Source organism: Homalodisca vitripennis, chromosome 6 (assembly GCF_021130785.1).
Source record: "Homalodisca vitripennis isolate AUS2020 chromosome 6, UT_GWSS_2.1, whole genome shotgun sequence".
Classification (NCBI taxonomy): Eukaryota; Metazoa; Arthropoda; class Insecta; order Hemiptera; family Cicadellidae; genus Homalodisca; species Homalodisca vitripennis.
Window position 1 is genome coordinate 115,417,495 of NC_060212.1, and position 17,899 is coordinate 115,435,393.

The window sequence follows — 17,899 nt, forward strand, 5'->3', positions numbered from 1 at the left end:
TATCGAGGAAGGATATCATGCCGTCTGGTGGGGAGGCGGCCATTTGCCTCGGTGCATTGTGCGGCATGAAAATGAGCTTAGCGAACGAACGAGACGGCTGCTGCGGATTAGGCGAACAATGTGGGCCTCTAAAGTTCGCCCGCGCCCCGGCAGTTGTTTATGTAACCGACTACACACTAATGGGAACAATCGATCTGCGCCGGCCAAATTAAACAATTCCGATTCGATTAGAGCGTCAGATCTCGAAGACACTCTTGTTTAACTGCATATTGGATCCAGCTGAGGAAATATTTCTTGCACAATTATCCAATAACCCCTCCCCCCGCCCGTCGATAATTACTGAATCTTGTCCGAATTCGGTAATCGATGGCCTCTTCCCTTCCACTCGATATCGCTAAGTGGCCTGCACTCGCAGACTCCTTGTTATTTCTTCTCCCCAGACCCCTTCTTCAATCTTATTTGTTAGCTAAATTGAAACTGCCCTCGCAGATCTTTACGGGTATTGGATGTGCTAGCTCAGACCGGATTCTTACAGTGACAGTGGAATTACAGTGCCCTCTGCTGGGAACAGTGCCGTCTGCTATAATCGTCTATTTCTGGAGGGAATTAGCTTTTGCATCATTTAGGGTCAATTCACCCGTTTATATTTACTGCCCTTGTTGTATAAATGACAATGGGTTGTGAAATACTTTTAAAAGTCAGTAAGAGCCAGTAAGGTTGATGTAAAATATTCTTAAATTTATTTTTCAATTGATTTATATCATAAATTAAGCAAACTATGTGATTATTAAACAAAAAGATACTTAATTAAAGGAACATGTCAGCGCATATCTCGCACATGTTAAATTACCTATTTGTAGGTACAATTTTCTCAGAAACTAATGAATGAAACTTCATGAAGTTTAAACGAGAGATGGTTCAGTTCTTAAAAAGGAAATATAACGATATGAAAGGAGTTTGTAGCAGTGATATTTACTTATGTTCAATTATGTTATATAAATGCATGAGTGCTCAATTATAGACATTAATTAAACTTCTTGATACAAGTGTCATTTAATATTTCGGCATTTGCCGTTTTCAAAACGGATTACCAAAATATAATAAAGTAGCACATGAAACAAACAAAATTAACAGAAATAAATAAACATACATTTTTGATCAGGTGATTAACAGCTAATAGAAATATCATGAACAGAGAAAGATAAGTAGAATTTAGAAAACAATTATACATAAATTATCAGATGAAATCTTTATCCATAGAAACTATGTTTTTAAACTCAAGCTGCATAGAAACTGTTTAATATTGTTATAAACAATGCTATAAGAAAGAAAGTAACTTTACTTCTCACAAATAACAATGACAGATACAATTTTTATAATATTGTACATACTAACCAAAATACATTACATGTACTTACACATAAACAATACATACATATGCAACTACAACTACTATTGCACCTACATCACTATGAGAAATAAAGAAAAAAAACTCCAAGGCAAAGCCTGTTTGGAGTGATAAATATCATAAAATTAACAGAAAACTAGCAGCATTACAAACAATACAGTAATATTTTTAGCAAAACTTATTTATTTTAAATCTGAGTGAAGTTCGTGAAAACTCTACTAAATTAATACAAAAATCTTAACTATACATAAATCAACTAAGCCTACATGTAAAAAAATTAAACAAATAAATATGGAGAACATAATGATCTTAAAAGAGGCACTAGTTAAATGATGCCTTATTATAATTATTGGAAACAGATTACAAAGACAGGAAACAATCTCATTTTAAATGTTATTTTTAAAAAGTACTTCTTCAATATCCTTCATAGACCATAGCCACTTTTTAAGCTGTTTGAGAAAAATAAGTGTATGAATGAAAAAATTACATTATTTTTCTCAAAATGAATGAAGTGAACTGTAAAAAGTGTTTGAAAAAAGCTTGAATATATGATTAGAAAATATCGGTACTTAAGTAATAAGAAATAAATTTCTACAGTTCTACAAAACCAAACTAAACTATATTGATTATAGACTTACAAAAACAACAACAATTGCTGTAAACTTCCATTAGTGAGCTCCATATCCGTAGTCTGGACCGTCAGATTTGCTCATTTTCTATTATTCTTCTTTTTATATTTAATCTTGCTTCACGAGCCCTTTTTTATTTCTTTCATAGCCTTCTCAGCTTCGCGTTCACTTGTCAAAGCTTTAGTCCAACAGTACAGTTTGCACCAGATCTCCCATATACTTTTTGCCTTTTCCTAAAATCCCCTCATTATAACATATTACAGCATCATACTCTCCATTTTTCGATGTGTCAAGCCCAACAATTTTTTTTTTTAATTCGCGTCCAAACCATGTTACTGAATGTCATTCCGGTTTTGGGTTTTGTTTTCTTGAGCAGATGGTTGGAGCGTAATAAGGCATCTGGACTGCCTTATAAGTTTAGCCAACTTATTTACTTGTTGGAGTAAGAATTTGATCTGGGCCTAATGTACTGTGCAGTACTATATAAAGTTGTCATGAACAGATAACTACCTCCCAGTGTATTCAAAGTCAGAAAATTTAACCTGAATATGAGTACGAAATGGCATCTATTTGGTATCAGTGTACTCAGATATAATTATGGAATAACAATAACCTATTTAGAAAATATTTAAAACATTTCACTAACAGGTCCCCTTTGCAATTAAATAGCCTATCCACTTTGTGTAATTATTTGGAATAACCAGGTACTTCTTCAGGTTTGATTATCACTTTAAAGTAATGACCTGTGGTATACGCACTGTTTGACGTTTCCAACGATGGTGAGTTTGTGAGCTACGCTCCTGCAGAACCAGCAGAACCTGCTTAGCCTGTGAAAGTAACTTTAACTTATGGCAGAGTTTAAAAGTTTATTGCAGTTGTTCTTGGAAACTGCGGAACCTAACGCTCTTCCCTGCTGTGCGCAATGTGAGCCTAGCCTACTTCGCAGAAGCCTTCCTCTGTCACCAAGACGGTTTGTCTGTCGTTTATAAAGAAACATTCCTTATGAAAAGTTTACTTGTTGCACCTTTCATGGTGATTGAAACAGAAATAGTATTCAATTTGAAAATTAGGATTCACAAGTTGAAGGATGTGTAGGAATCAGATGGTGGCTACAGAAGAAAAGTATTTTATCTCTAGCAGTTAGAAAGTCTTTTTTCAACTCCACATAAAATGTTAGAAGGATACAAACATATCTAGACATAAAGTGACTTAAATTTGTATTAAACCTAACGTTTATTAAACTAGTTTGATTAACAGAAGCACGCAAAGATAAATTAAGTTCATTTTAAGAAGAGTCTATCAAAAATTTAATGAAAACTGATTGGCAAAATATGCAGACCACATTCTAAGTGTAGGCTACTAAGACACCTAACAATTAGTCGAAGAGAAAAAAGGCATTTATAAATTTAATATGCAATTAATGTCAACTTTGTGTTCGATACATGAAGCGATCTCGAAAGAGTTCTACTTTTATATAATTAGGTGGTGATCGTCCTCTTTTATACCAATGTCACTTTGATATTGTCGGATTAATAATTCTTCTGAATTTAGTTCACCTTTCACCTTATCGTATTGGGTATTGGACTTACAAGCGGACAGATATATCTTTATTTTATCTAATATAGTAAATGACTAATGCTGTTATGCTGAACTAGACGAAATTAAAAATATCAATTTCGGTGAGGTTATTTTTCTTTTGAATCTTTTATTTTGAGTATCCCGTAAGTGCTAGTCAGCAAAAGGAACATTCCTTTTGATTACCGTATGCTGGTTATTCAATAAATATTAAATTTGTGCTGAAGTGATTTTCAGAAATTCTTGGAAAAATTTCTATGAATAATTCATCTACTAGGTCTCGGTTGTAAGGACTAATTCTCGTGTGATAAATGGAGACGGTTTCCGAGACAGTTGCGCTGCTAGCCGACAGCGTCTAGACATTGTTGCAAACTGGTTCTGGTGCATACAATTACAGCACGTCACTTCTACCCGGCCGCCAGCGCCAGGCCCGAAGTCCGGTTTGTTCCCGGGCTAATGAGATATATTTTTACAAATTGCGCCTCCCGGTGTAGACCGTAAACGACCTTCCGTCCAGAGAAGACCATAACGTCACAATAACGAATGCGGGGAGTGAGTTTGCTGGATGTAAACACAGCCGAGGTGGCGTCTGCCGGACTGGGAGGGGAGTGAGTGGGAGGGTGGAGGGAGGGGGCGGGGCTAGTTGTCAAGCAGGCCGCTAGAGTGCGTGGGTCGCAGCGCGCCAGTCAGTGTCAGTTCAGTCAGTGATCGGTCGGTTCTGTGTGGTGTCGGTCTTACTGCTTCACCCGCTTTTCACACACTTCGCGACCGCTCGCTAGCTACTATCCAGCAGGAATACACTCTACAGGTAACCGAACACAGTTGTACTGTTTCATTCCTCAACATTAGTACGATTGAGAATTCGTTTCTTCAGGGAATTTTAACAGAATCGACTTTTATACCTCGCGGCGTCGGCAGGTCGGTGTGAAATCGCTTTCCGCAGCGGAAACGTTGGCATAACCTGAAAGTGTAACGTGGTTACTGGGTGATTAATCAGCTGGTGTTTGTAATCAGGTGAGAACAGATGTGCCGCAGTAGCAGTGTAGCGTCCACGGCCGGTGTAGTGGTATACAGTGTACCAGATGTTCGCTAATGTAATCATGTGTACTGTGCCTGTGTACAGTTTCAGTATTGTTATTGAGCGTACACATTGCGCCACACTGGCACCAACTAGGCCTACACCCGAGTTAACTGCTTTATAACTCTGTTTTCGTCGTTAACTTCGTAGTGCAATACTCACAGTTGATTTATCGTAAATCGTTATTCTGTTAGTACGCGTTTAAACTAATCACTTGTGTTTCGGATCCAGTATTATGTCGTACCAATAAATATTATATTGTTATCACTGAAAAACTAACCTAACTTAGGATGTCCAAGCTAGGACTTCGACGGTAGCATATTGTGTGATAAGAGTAGTGGTTTTAATGTAAGTAGACGCATTTCACCTTTTAATTTACATCATAATTATTATTTGTACCAAGTATGTGACGTTAAAACAGTATTATTAGTTTAAAAGTATATTGTTTTCATAACATGAAACGATACATATTCAGTGTCTAATGAATAATCTTTACTTAGGCTACAATAACCTAAAATAAACCGCAAAATAATATGAGACTATTAATACAGTTCAGTAATTGCTTGAAAAATAAGTGTTTAATTGATCTCACAGTTTAATCACAATGAAGTTGTGTTACATACATTCACAACAAGTTTACATTTCAATAAATTATATTTATTCGTTGAGTAAATTATATTTCAATGCATAGCCTATGGAAAAATACATATCTATCTAATCAATAATAAAAAAATTTTACTAACACAAAATTTGTATTCCATTTATTCAAATTGATTAGGTCAAAAAGATTAACAAAGTTAAATATATATTTTTACATCTTTAACAGCAGTTTCCACAAACCTGATTGTGACTGATTTGTTTTTAACAAAGTAGTCTGACTATTGGCAAGTAACCAAATTTTTATAAGCTTATCATTTTTACCACTATCCATTAGGCCCTATATATAAGTTATATCCAGTCTTTTGCAAGAAGTATTGAATTATCTGACCCATCAATATTATACTATTAGATTTGCTTTAGTTTTATGTTTACTATATTCTAATTTATCTAGGCAACAAATCACATTTAAATGTTAGATTTGGGCTATGGTACATTTATTTTTCAGTGCACAAGGTTTGAAATAAATGAAATTATACAATGAATGTATAGTACTCTTATAATCATTTATAATAATCATTCTGCTAGGCATGTAGATAGTCTATACAGAAAACTCTAAAACACATTAAAATATATGGTAAAAGTAACTAAGGAATAAAATTCAAAAGATTAATCAACTAAGAAAGAATTAACTCAATTGGTGTCAAATTTGTTATTTTATTCAATTCTTTCCTGAAATACTAGAAAAGGACTAGCCTACTTTAAAACAATAAGTATTTTGAAAGGAACAGTTACTTAGTAATTATAACACCCAATGAATCTTGCATAAAATACTGTATTTATTCTTTACTATAAACCATTAATACAATATTATAATAATTAATAATCATTCTGAACTAGCAAACAGATAAAATAAATTGAATTTTTCATACCAAAAACTGTAATCACTAACTTGGATCTAATAAATCTGTTAGGCTAATATTAACCTTTTTTAGTTTTATTCACTCTTTTAAAACTGTGTAAAGCTGACAATTGCATGGCAGGATTTACTTTGATCACAGTGTAACCAATAGTGTCAGTATCTTATCTAAAAGTACCAGTAAAGTATATATCCTGCTTTAAGCTTGACAGGCTAGAATTGGCAGCACATTCATTAAGTTAGTTTGTATGTGCTCTTAATTAGGAAATGTAAGATTATAGTGTAAGTTAATAGCAATAGAATAAAAAGTTAGCATAAACTAATACACATTTGATACGATTTTAAACACATTTATTGACAAAAATGTTACACTTCGATTGGACATTTCAATTTGTGTTAACAGTTAGATCGCCTACACCACATTATAGGCCTATTCACTTTTATTTACAATGTATAAAAAAGTAATACATAAATAACTAAATAAATTAAAGAGTTTGAAACCAGTCCTATATATAATTGTTATTTATTTCACTCTTATTCTAATGAAATACCAGTAGCCTATTTATGCTAATAGTTAACATTTAGTATTTTGTTCAACGTTCTTATTTGGAAATGCTAAATTATTCAGTTTAGATTAGAAGTAAACTAGTGTACCTTACTAAATTATGTACTGTATTTGGTATATTATATAACAGCTGCGAATTAGAATAAATGTTAGTAAAATAATACAGTTATAATTTGGATTGATAACAGTAGGCTTAAATTTATAAAATTTAATTCTTAAAAAAAATAGTTATTATGGTGTGAGAAATATAACTTGAGTTAGGCCTATAAGAATAATTGCGGTACTGTAATTTTAGATCGGTAATACGTAGCCTATCTCGTTTGTAGTTTGTCTCAAGCCGAAGTAAAAACAATGACATTAATAAATTCTAGTGATTACATACATGTGACTCACAAAACATTAACTAGAATTAATTACCTCAGAGAATAGAATTGTTAGAGAGTAAGGTAGAGGTGTAATTACTATAAAAACTCAAGTAGTTGTTTTATTTCAAGTTTCTTTTACTTATCTTTGAATAACATTATTACTAGTAAAGTTGAACGAGTTAGTTAAGGTAATCTGTATTGAGTTCTGCGAGGGTAGGGCTTGTAAAACCGCGGCTAGCCAAGCGAAGTGCTTTGTTATCTCAAGGCTGTAGATTACGTCATTGATGATTCAGGTGTGCTTGCACACACCTACTTATAGATAACACCAACAATAGAATCAAAGCTATGCTGTACTAGTTTATAAAGCTTACTGTATTGAGTTCTGCAAGTGTAGGGCTTGTAAAACCGCGGCTAGCCAAGCGAAGTGCTTTGTTATCTCAAGGCTGTAGATTACGTCATGGATGATTCAGGTGTGCTTGCACACACCTACTTATAGATAACACCAACAATAGAATCAAAGCTATGCTGTACTAGTTTATAAAGCTTACTGTATTGAGTTCTGCAAGTGTAGGGCTTGTAAAACCGCGGCTAGCCAAGCGAAGTGCTTTGTTATCTCAAGGCTGCAGATTACGTCATGGATGATTCAGGTGTGCTTACAGACACCTACTTATAGATAACACCAACAATAGAAGCAAAGTTATACTAGTTTGTAAATCCTACTGTTTTGAGTTCTGCGAGTGTAGGGCTTGTACAACCGCGGCTAGCCAAGAGGAGTGCGTTGTTGTCTCAAGGCTGCAGATGATGTCATGGATAATTCAGGTGTGCTTGCAGACACACCTACACATATATAATAGTCATTCTTAGATACCTAGATAGTAACAAATTTCAGCGTTGGTGTTTAAATTGCACTCTAAAATATACCACAGTTTCGGATAATTTTGCTATCTTTCTAACCCTCTTGGGGCCCAATCTTTATTGCCTACTCGACCTTCAAGTAACGCACCATCGCATTTAGCGCGCGCGTAGACATAACTAATTTTTACCTGCGCTATACCGGTTATCGGTGTTTGGAGAATTCTTTGACTGTTCATGAAGTATACTTTCGTTTTTTCAACAGCTGTTTTGATAAAACTCGTACCATGGTTTTTTATGGTTGGAAAACAAACATCACATATAATAAGCCTATAAAAATCAAAGCTATTGATTTTGTAAGGCAACTCAATTGCAACGTATATATCGCTAAAATATATTTTCTAATTTTTTGGTTTTCCTTCTTTTCAAAAATAAATTATATTTAAACCTGGTTGATATAAAAATAAAATGCAACGTTCATATAAACCACAATTTTATCAAAAATTTCCAATTTATAGGTTTTTATCAATATAAAAATACGAATGAACTATCCTGACACTGGACATTTTATATTTATGTGTTCATAATATTAATTGTACGTCAATTTGGTGTTCAGAATGTTGATTCCTTATTTATTTCAATAACGAGTGTTCTTCTTTGAACAGATTTTCTGGAAAGAATCGTAGATAGGTTTTATAACCGAATTCATACAAAATTCATTTAATGTGATTCTCCTGGAAAGAGCTTTACATTTGTATTGTTTAATATCCCTTTAAATTTGTATTTTTCTCAACTTCCGATATAATGGACTACAATCTGGATAGTCTATGTTTTGTTATACACGTTTTTTTTCTACTACTGAAAAAAAGGAATGTAGAAGAAATTGTAAGAAAGAAAATCATTTTGTGTTTACTGAACGATGTTGTACCGATATACATGGATGGCTCTTGCAACCAAATACAATTAAGTAAAATCTGGCGAACCTCCGCGCCTGGCGAAGTAGATTATTGAAATTGTTGAACAAGTGCAAAGCAAGACTAAGACTAATCGCTTTCCAGCGTCTTGGCAGTCTCGTATTGCATTAAGAGGAAAATGAATCATTCGGCATTCCGTGAGCCCGGAAACGCGTCTCAGTTTTCGGTCTTTGTGCGCGCAGTGTCGTGAAAAGCCCAACTGGGATTTATTGCGCGTGTGTTCTGCAGAAAAGAATTTACATAGTGCAACCAACCGATACTGTAACATTCGAGCTTAATGGCTTCGACGGAGTGGTAAGCCATCTCTTGATCTGTAACTGTGTCTGTCTCGAAATTAATGAATCGAGTTCTCAGAATAATATTGTGGTCCGGCCCCCGTCTCGAGCCATTGTGCAGTTAATAAGTTCCCTGAGGTCGCCGCTCTACAGCCTCCTCGCTGACAGGCAGCGCGCATCGCCCGGGCTGGCTTTTTATTGTCCCGGACACGGCGAATCGATTCACCGTACGATAAATTCCGCAAAAACTGATCGCTCGTCGCCGCCATTGTTCGCCTGGACAAGTAGAACAGGGCTGCGTTGTTGCGGGTCGAAAGCGACGTTTCATAGTCCAGAAGTGGGAAATTACATTTCGCAACGTTTAATTCATAATCTCAGGAATTCTTCAGGAATCTCAACAAAGGTTCACGAATGCGTGAAACTTCATGATGTTCAATGTTTAGGTTTTCAAGTTGAACTGTCTTTTCGGTACACCTACAGAAATCAAATGAATATTCACAGGTTTTTTTCGACTCCAGCACCAATTGTTTCCGATTAGGACGGAAAACTGTTTTTCCCCAGAACACATAACAGTATTTAGTTCTCCTTTAGGATCATCGATGAAAATCAATCCGTATTACCATATGACCCGTAGTATGTTCTCGGGGCACTACTTCATTTCTCTCTGTTCGTAATCATCTATGCTTATCCTTAAATCCATCCATATTCCAAGGGGTGAGGGGTAATCTTCTAAGGATATTTTGCAGAACCTTTTTAATCATGTAAATTTCATGGATATCACCCAATTATAAAGTCATGACGAATTGGCCGATTTTTTAAAATGTGGTAGATTTTGTAGACATCACCCAATTATAAAATCGTGACGGATTTGCGGGTACTTTTAAATCTGGTAGAGTTTATGGACATCACCCAGTTGAAAAAGTCACGACGGATTTGGATGGACATTAATACATGTTTGTATAGAAAGTAGGCTCCTCAGGATGAAGCAGCGTAGATGCCTCGCGTGCCCCCATCCAATTCTTCGCGATTGCCTGTTGCCGTGATGGCGTCATGCCGTTGAAGACATCCTTGTTCCAATATCGCCTCTACATGACGACGCGACGCGCTTCGCCCCCGTGTCAAATTGGGCACAATAGGTTAATAGCGGATGTAGTGGGCTTGCCGCTCGACTCTCGAGATCTCCCCGCTCCTCGAGATCCCATCCCTCTTCTCGATACGGCAGTTGTTATGTTAGCAACACGTAGGCCTAACTAGCGTTTTACCTGCTGTCGTACCATTTTATTTGTCTTTTCAAGTTTCACACACATTCTTTCTATAGTGACAGTTCTATTCAAATCGGTCGAATATAATGGTTTATTGTTTAATTTCTTCGATTTATAGTAAGAATTGTTTTTTCCAACGAACTACCCTATAAAAATTGATTGCTGGTTTTGAATCAAATTTTTATGTATGTCTCAAATTTATTCTTTTAGTCCCACCATTAGATATTGTATGTTAAGGCGTTATTTTACTAGCCTAGAGGTTATAAATGAACAAAAACTGTATTGGGACACATATTTGATGGTCAACTGTATTTGATAAAGAAAAACATCACACCTTAGAGAAATAGGCCTCTAGATGGCCATCACCAAGAATCGAACCTGGAGCCTTCCAAAGCGAGGAGGCGTGCACGTTATCCTTGAGCTACAGTAGTCTGATAAATAACGTATTTATTATTCATTTACACAGCTCTACTAACTAGCCAGTTTAATAGAAGCGATAAATACGCCCATGGAATGATATTTGTCAACGGTATCCGTATGTCTCACCAATTGATGTAACCTCATTATACCAAACGCTATTGCCTGGATCAAACACACCAGGTACAGGAGGTGGAATCGGTTAAGCCGATTGTATCTTACTGTAGCATTCTAATCCTCCACGGCAGTATTTGATTAGCTGATCAGACTCCTGCTTCTGTCACTGCTACGCCAGTGCTTTGTTTTGTGTTCTACCCTCTGATTAGTTCCAGGTTTCTTGAAAATCTTGAGTTATTAGGGGGAATCTTGATACATTAATGATGTCATAGTTTTAGATCGTGCTCAGCTTTCATCCACGTGTCATATTTGATGTTCTTGAAGTGACAAAATTACAGCTGTAAGTGGTGTGTAGGGCTTAAACCTGGAATAGCACATTTAGGGCAAGTTAATCGTCTTAATGATAGTGAATATTTAGAACCGTTGATTTTGGACAACTCGATGGTATGCATACCGTAGACTACAGTTCCGGTATGGTATTTGTCGGTTTTTTTGGCATAAACCAGCAATTACGTTATTTGGGAATCCATCAAAGACGGAATTTCCCTTGGTTTTTCATGTAAATTCCACTAAAGGCAGCTTCTTCGAAGGTGTGTCCATTTTATCTTATTTTTTTGCGTTGACCATCAATATCGGAATTCAAGATTGTTAAAACGTGTGTTGTGACAACTCCACTAGTATGATATCCGCCCAACAGCCGCCGCGACCGTTGCAAGGCAGGACAAGGTTGCACAACTCCGGTCGCACATAAAACTGCGAATTATCGTAATAAATGCGAAGGGTGGTGGACCCCGGACCAGGTGCGGGGGTCAACCGTCACCGGTCACCGGTTCGCCGCCACCGCCACTGCCCGCTCACCGGACCGGTTCCGCCCGCCAGCATCCCGGCCCGTCCGGTCCTGGACCAGACTACCCTTCCTTCCTCGCGGAAATATGCTAAGGAGAGCGGGGTTGCGAAACGGGGCCGTAACGGCGATTTTCCGTGGGATGACACCGGTGTCTCCCCTAACCGTTGTCAATTATCGTTGTAAAATTTAAGTTGTAGCTGTAGACCCTATTGAACTACTTCTTGTAGGGACCCAACGTTTCCAATTTCTTTTTGTTCAGAAACTTATCTTTTTAAGGAGATTTTAAGCCCTCCAAAGTACTAAGTTGGGGTATTAAAAAACCTGGTTGGTTTTCATGGAAATAGACATTGAAACACATATTGTAGAAACATTTTTGTCGAAATCGGACAACATTTATAAAAGGGGTAAAATTCTGGGGGTATAGTGTACATCATATATTTACCCCCAGAGCCTGAGGGTCACTAATTTATTTTGAAATAGACTCAACAATAGATATTGCAAGTCGATTGGCAGACCTACATATAACACTATATTGTATGGTCTTTAGTAGGTCTGCCAAGTGTTAGTTAGGCAAAAAGGAGAAATTTATTTAGTTATGAATTATTTTTAAACACGATCTCCCTACTGTAATGTAGTATTTTGTTTGTTTTTGATGACTTACCATTGTATGTGCATACGGATGAAATCAGAAAAGAATTAGTTGGATGGTTTTGTGTTTCTTGATTTATTTACAACTGTTAATAATGTCTGCTGTCTTTTCTCTAATTAATTAACAGTTAAGGGACAATAATTTGAGTTTATATAAGTTCTATTTGATGTAAGAGTTGAAGTAAAATTAGTTACGTTTGTTAAATTACGAGTTGGGGTGTAATTGTGTATACTTCGAGGAACTTTGGTTCATTTTAAGAACAATACCGCAGCCAGGAAAAAAGATATGAGGGGCAGGCTCCAGACAACTGATATTTTCCCTTAGAAGACAGAGAGTAACGCCCCATTTTGTTCCTTAGAGAGTTTTTGCTGTTTCAATGTTGAGAATGATCTTTCATCGGTACATATCCGTAGTACTGAATTATTTAAATATTAATAATCCTTTACTAAAAAGCTAATTGAAATATTTTGAAAATTGGGGGTCCGGACCCCTTGGACCCCCCCCCTCGCTGGCTACGTCCTTGCTTAAGAAGTTTTACAGTGGCACGAAGCCGCGCTGTGCGGGGATACCACAAACTGTCTTTGTTGATGCAAGACCCCGCCGAGGTGTGGGGGGGGAGGGTCGGGTACTATCGGAGAGCTGTTATTTACGGGCGTCAGTTTTTACGATGCCCAAAAAGTAAACATGTTTGCGCTGGTGCCAGATGTATGTGCAGTAATGTGGGCGAGCGGGAGTAAACACCGACTTCTGTCTCCCTGCCGCCGTCCGTCTCTCTCACTTTCTTGGTAAGATGCTACGTACGTTGTAGTGTAGGCTGTGGAAACCGCGTCTACTCTTTTGTGTTGAGTACCGTGAATATACTATTGAACAGTACTAGTGAACCGACCTTGAGTTTTTGTGTTGAGTACCGTGAATATACTATTGAACAGTACTAGTGAACCGACCTTGAGTTTTTGTGTTGAGTACCGTGAATATACTATTGAACAGTACTAGTGAACCGACCTTGAGTTTTTGTGTTGAGTACCGTGAATATACTATTGAACAGTACTAGTGAACCGACCTTGAGTTTTTGTGTTGAGTACCGTGAATATACTATTGAACAGTACTAGTGAACCGACCTTGAGTTTTTGTGTTGAGTACCGTGAATATACTATTGAACAGTACTAGTGAACCGACCTTGAGTTTTTGTGTTGAGTACCGTGAATATACTATTGAACAGTACTAGTGAACCGACCTTGAGTTTTTGTGTTGAGTACCGTGAATATACTATTGAACAGTACTAGTGAACCGACCTTGAGTTTTTGTGTTGAGTACCGTGAATATACTATTGAACAGTACTAGTGAACCGACCTTGAGTTTTTGTGTTGAGTACCGTGAATATACTATTGAACAGTACTAGTGAACCGACCTTGAGTTTTTGTGTTGAGTACCGTGAATATACTATTGAACAGTACTAGTGAACCGACCTTGAGTTTTTGTGTTGAGTACCGTGAATATACTATTGAACAGTACTAGTGAACCGACCTTGAGTTTTTGTGTTGAGTACCGTGAATATACTATTGAACAGTACTAGTGAACCGACCTTGAGTTTTTGTGTTGAGTACCGTGAATATACTATTGAACAGTACTAGTGAACCGACCTTGAGTTTTTTGTGTTGAGTACCGTGAATATACTATTGAACAGTACTAGTGAACCGACCTTGAGTTTTTGTGTTGAGTACCGTGAATATACTATTGAACAGTACTAGTGAACCGACCTTGAGTTTTTGTGTTGAGTACCGTGAATATACTATTGAACAGTACTAGTGAACCGACCTTGAGTTTTTGTGTTGAGTACCGTGAATATACTATTGAACAGTACTAGTGAACCGACCTTGAGTTTTTGTGTTGAGTACCGTGAATATACTATTGAACAGTACTAGTGAACCGACCTTGAGTTTTTGTGTTGAGTACCGTGAATATACTATTGAACAGTACTAGTGAACCGACCTTGAGTTTTTGTGTTGAGTACCGTGAATATACTATTGAACAGTACTAGTGAACCGACCTTGAGTTTTTGTGTTGAGTACCGTGAATATACTATTGAACAGTACTAGTGAACCGACCTTGAGTTTTTGTGTTGAGTACCGTGAATATACTATTGAACAGTACTAGTGAACCGACCTTGAGTTTTTGTGTTGAGTACCGTGAATATACTATTGAACAGTACTAGTGAACCGACCGAGTAGTGTAGTACCTTGATGAGTACCGTTTATAGTGAACAGTACTAGTGTGACCTTAGCGAATTGAGTACCGTGAATATACTATTGAACAGTACAGTACTAGGAACCTAGTGAACCGACCTTGAGTTTTTGCTGTTAAACCTAATGCACTTTTACGCCTTTATTTTTGATCGTAACATTGTGGGATACTTCTCATTTTGAAAATCTTATTAATGCGTATAAAAACGATTTTTAGTTGTAATTGTATACTTTTTAAATATTTTAATAATAAACAACAAAAATCTTCGGGGTTCTTCTGAATACTAATAAAAAAATGGAAAATATTTTAAAAACCCTTATGGATGCTCATTAAAAAAATGTTAACCCTCCCCCTACCTTTAAAATTGTTCTTACTGGGCTAAAATCAACGTGGCTCTTAATTAAGTTCTGCAATTTAGTTGAATAGTACTAATTTACACCATATTGTTGATATGCTATTACACACTACACATTCAGTGTACAGTTTCGTTGTGGGAACATAATGGTTTGTTGTGGGCGTTTTGCCACACAAATTCTGAATCTAATCAGCTGTTCAGACATAGTGCATGTAATGTATTAATATTGCAAAGGCATAGAGTATTATTATATTTTGTTCAAGTTAATTTGAACTCATTTTATCAATGATTATGTTCATAAAAATTACTTTACTATTATTATGTGCCAATGTTTCATATTAAAAGTTGTATGAAACAACTTCGGTGATATTTTAAAGGTTTTACTGAAGCAAATGAGTGCAAGTGGCTTAAAAATGAATTAAGAATATCGGCTAGGGTTTCAAAAGAGGCTTTACGCGGGAACCATATTTTTATTTTTACCTGTGGCTTCCCCAGCAGCGGCGGAATGAATATTAATCGGATTTCCGTATCAAAGAAACGGGTGGCCGTTTTTGCGCGTCAGTGCCGACATAAAACGTTATTGAGAAGCGTTCGCAGGGGATGACAGATTCAGGCTAAGCCGCTGTAATAGAGACGGCGATTACCTACGCGCAAGGACAGCTCCAGCTGAATACGGCTATTTATTGGGTATTAAGTCACAAACGTGGTTCTGAACCTCGCTAATACAGGTTCATTGCTAACCTTTGAAATCTGTTTATTACTGTATTTTTAGAATTATTCTGTGTAAAAGATACATAAGTCAAAAGGTTGGAAATCTCGTATGTGGGACGCACAAGTAACTCGAGAAACTTACATGGATACTGAATTTAGGATTCCTGAACTTTATAATTACAGAGGAAGTTTCCCTTAAGCTAAGGACGTAGCCATCGAGGGGAGTCAAGGGGGTCCGGACCCCCATTTTCAATTTTTTTAAATTACTTTTTAGTATAAGATTATTATTATTTCAATAATTCAGTATTACTGACATGTACTGCTTAAAGATCGTTCTCAACATTGATAAGGGTCAAGAACTTTTTATGGAACAAAATGGAGAATGAGCGGTTGACTGCATTTGCCTTACTTTCTGTCCACTACGGGAAAATATCCGTTGTCTTGACCCCCCCCCCCCCCAAATTTCTCCTTGCTACGTTGTGCTAGCCCAGGCAACCCCCGAAATATTTGTTTAGGTACGACACTGAGTAGGAATATTAATGTGTTTTCACGTTTATGACGTTATGACGACTCCTAGGCTTCAGCTTTTAATTTTGTATCAACAATACTGGTTTTTATTATGACATTGTTACGGTCCTTCAGAGTCCGAGGAATTCCTCCATTTTACAAAGTGGAATTTCAACACGCACTCCGGTCGACACGGTGTTACGTAAGGCGGAGCGGCGAGTTGTGATGGGCGGACTATTAAAACAGCAGCAGCGGCGAGAGGGTCGAGTACGGCAGTAAACTTTATTAAAGTGGGTGTCAGTACACAGCGAGCGGAGTGAAAATTGGCTGTCTCCACGGCGAAGTTAGGGGGTCGTCCGTTCCGCGTTTACTGCTCGTTTTATTCGGGTCCAGGAGTAATGAGGTGGTCCCGTTTAACGCGGCGTACTCGTGAACTTTACACCGGCTCGGGTGGTGGGCTACACAGTCGGCTCTGTGCAGGTGCTCTGGTGGGTCAAGGAGGGGGTCGCTCTCCACGGAACGGGCGAAAAATATATTGGACACAGGTGCGTTACAAGCGGTCTTCGCGGCGCACACAACGACTGCCTCTCAGTCCGCGGTTTTATGGCCGAAATGTGAGTTAGCTCTAGCTATCCGTATTTTTAGAACTAACGATTCATCCACAGTGAACATGGGACAGAGTTGTAGTATATTTTGGGTACAGGTACTTTGTGTTCTTTACTGAATTCACGATAACTGCACAATTCGTCACCTACTACTCCTGTTATATGACCATAATTCCATAAATTTAAACTGTTCTTCTATCAAAGTCGGTTAAACAGATTGATAACAGTATTTAAGTTGTAGACTCAGGGGATCCAAGACTAGCTCCGTAACAATCAAAAGTGCGATTTCGAAAAGTGGGGTTTTTAAAATAAAAAAACTATTGAAAGTTAAGTCGTGTAAATTTAAATTTTACGAGTTAAATATCCGAGACTCGGCTTTTACCATGAGGTTAAAGTGTTTTATAGGAACTTAGTTCAAATTTGTAAATGTTTCACTTCAAAAACTTAAGACTATTATGCCTCAGTGCTAGTGAATTATTAATAATGCAATTTTTTATTGTTACTAACTCTGTATATAATTTGTATTCAATATAGAATCTCTGTGCATGTAAATGTAGAAATTTTAATAAGGTAACTAGCATGCTCACAAAACTAAATGTTCTTATTAAAAAGAAATTCTACGTATATTAGAGATGTAGCCTGTTTGATATATAATATACAATAATACACCTTTTAACACTTTTTCATCGGTTTTATTGTGTACAGTGTAGCCTACATGTCGAATTCAATGAATTCACATTCAGGTCGATGATGATGAAGATGAATTCGTTGAAATAAAATGTTAAAAGGTGTATTATTGTATATTATATCTCTACGCACTTTGAAATGATATTCTGAAAAATGGCCTGGTTCGGATATTACGGATTATTGCGCACAAACCGATATAGAGATCAAACGTCTGGAAACGTCCCCCGAACAAATGTCTGCTGCTACGGAATTTTATTAATGCCA

At 36.9% G+C, this 17,899-nt stretch overlaps 1 protein-coding gene across 8 annotated transcripts in view; it reads left to right on the plus strand.

Moving 5' to 3' along the window:
• Nucleotides 1-17,899, plus strand: part of LOC124364761 (muscleblind-like protein) — a 769,654-nt gene that overhangs the window by 560,719 nt on the left and 191,036 nt on the right. For 5 of the 8 annotated variants that reach the window (XR_006922648.1, XR_006922649.1, XR_006922650.1 and 2 more), the window contains exon 1: nt 4,267-4,420. The exons of 2 other annotated variants lie outside the window; for them this stretch is intronic. The gene's annotated coding sequence lies outside the window, so the exon portion shown is untranslated. Of the gene's footprint in view, nt 1-4,266; nt 4,421-4,798; nt 5,039-17,899 lie in introns of those variants that run through there. One more of the 8 variants, XM_046820485.1, reaches the window with a different exon arrangement.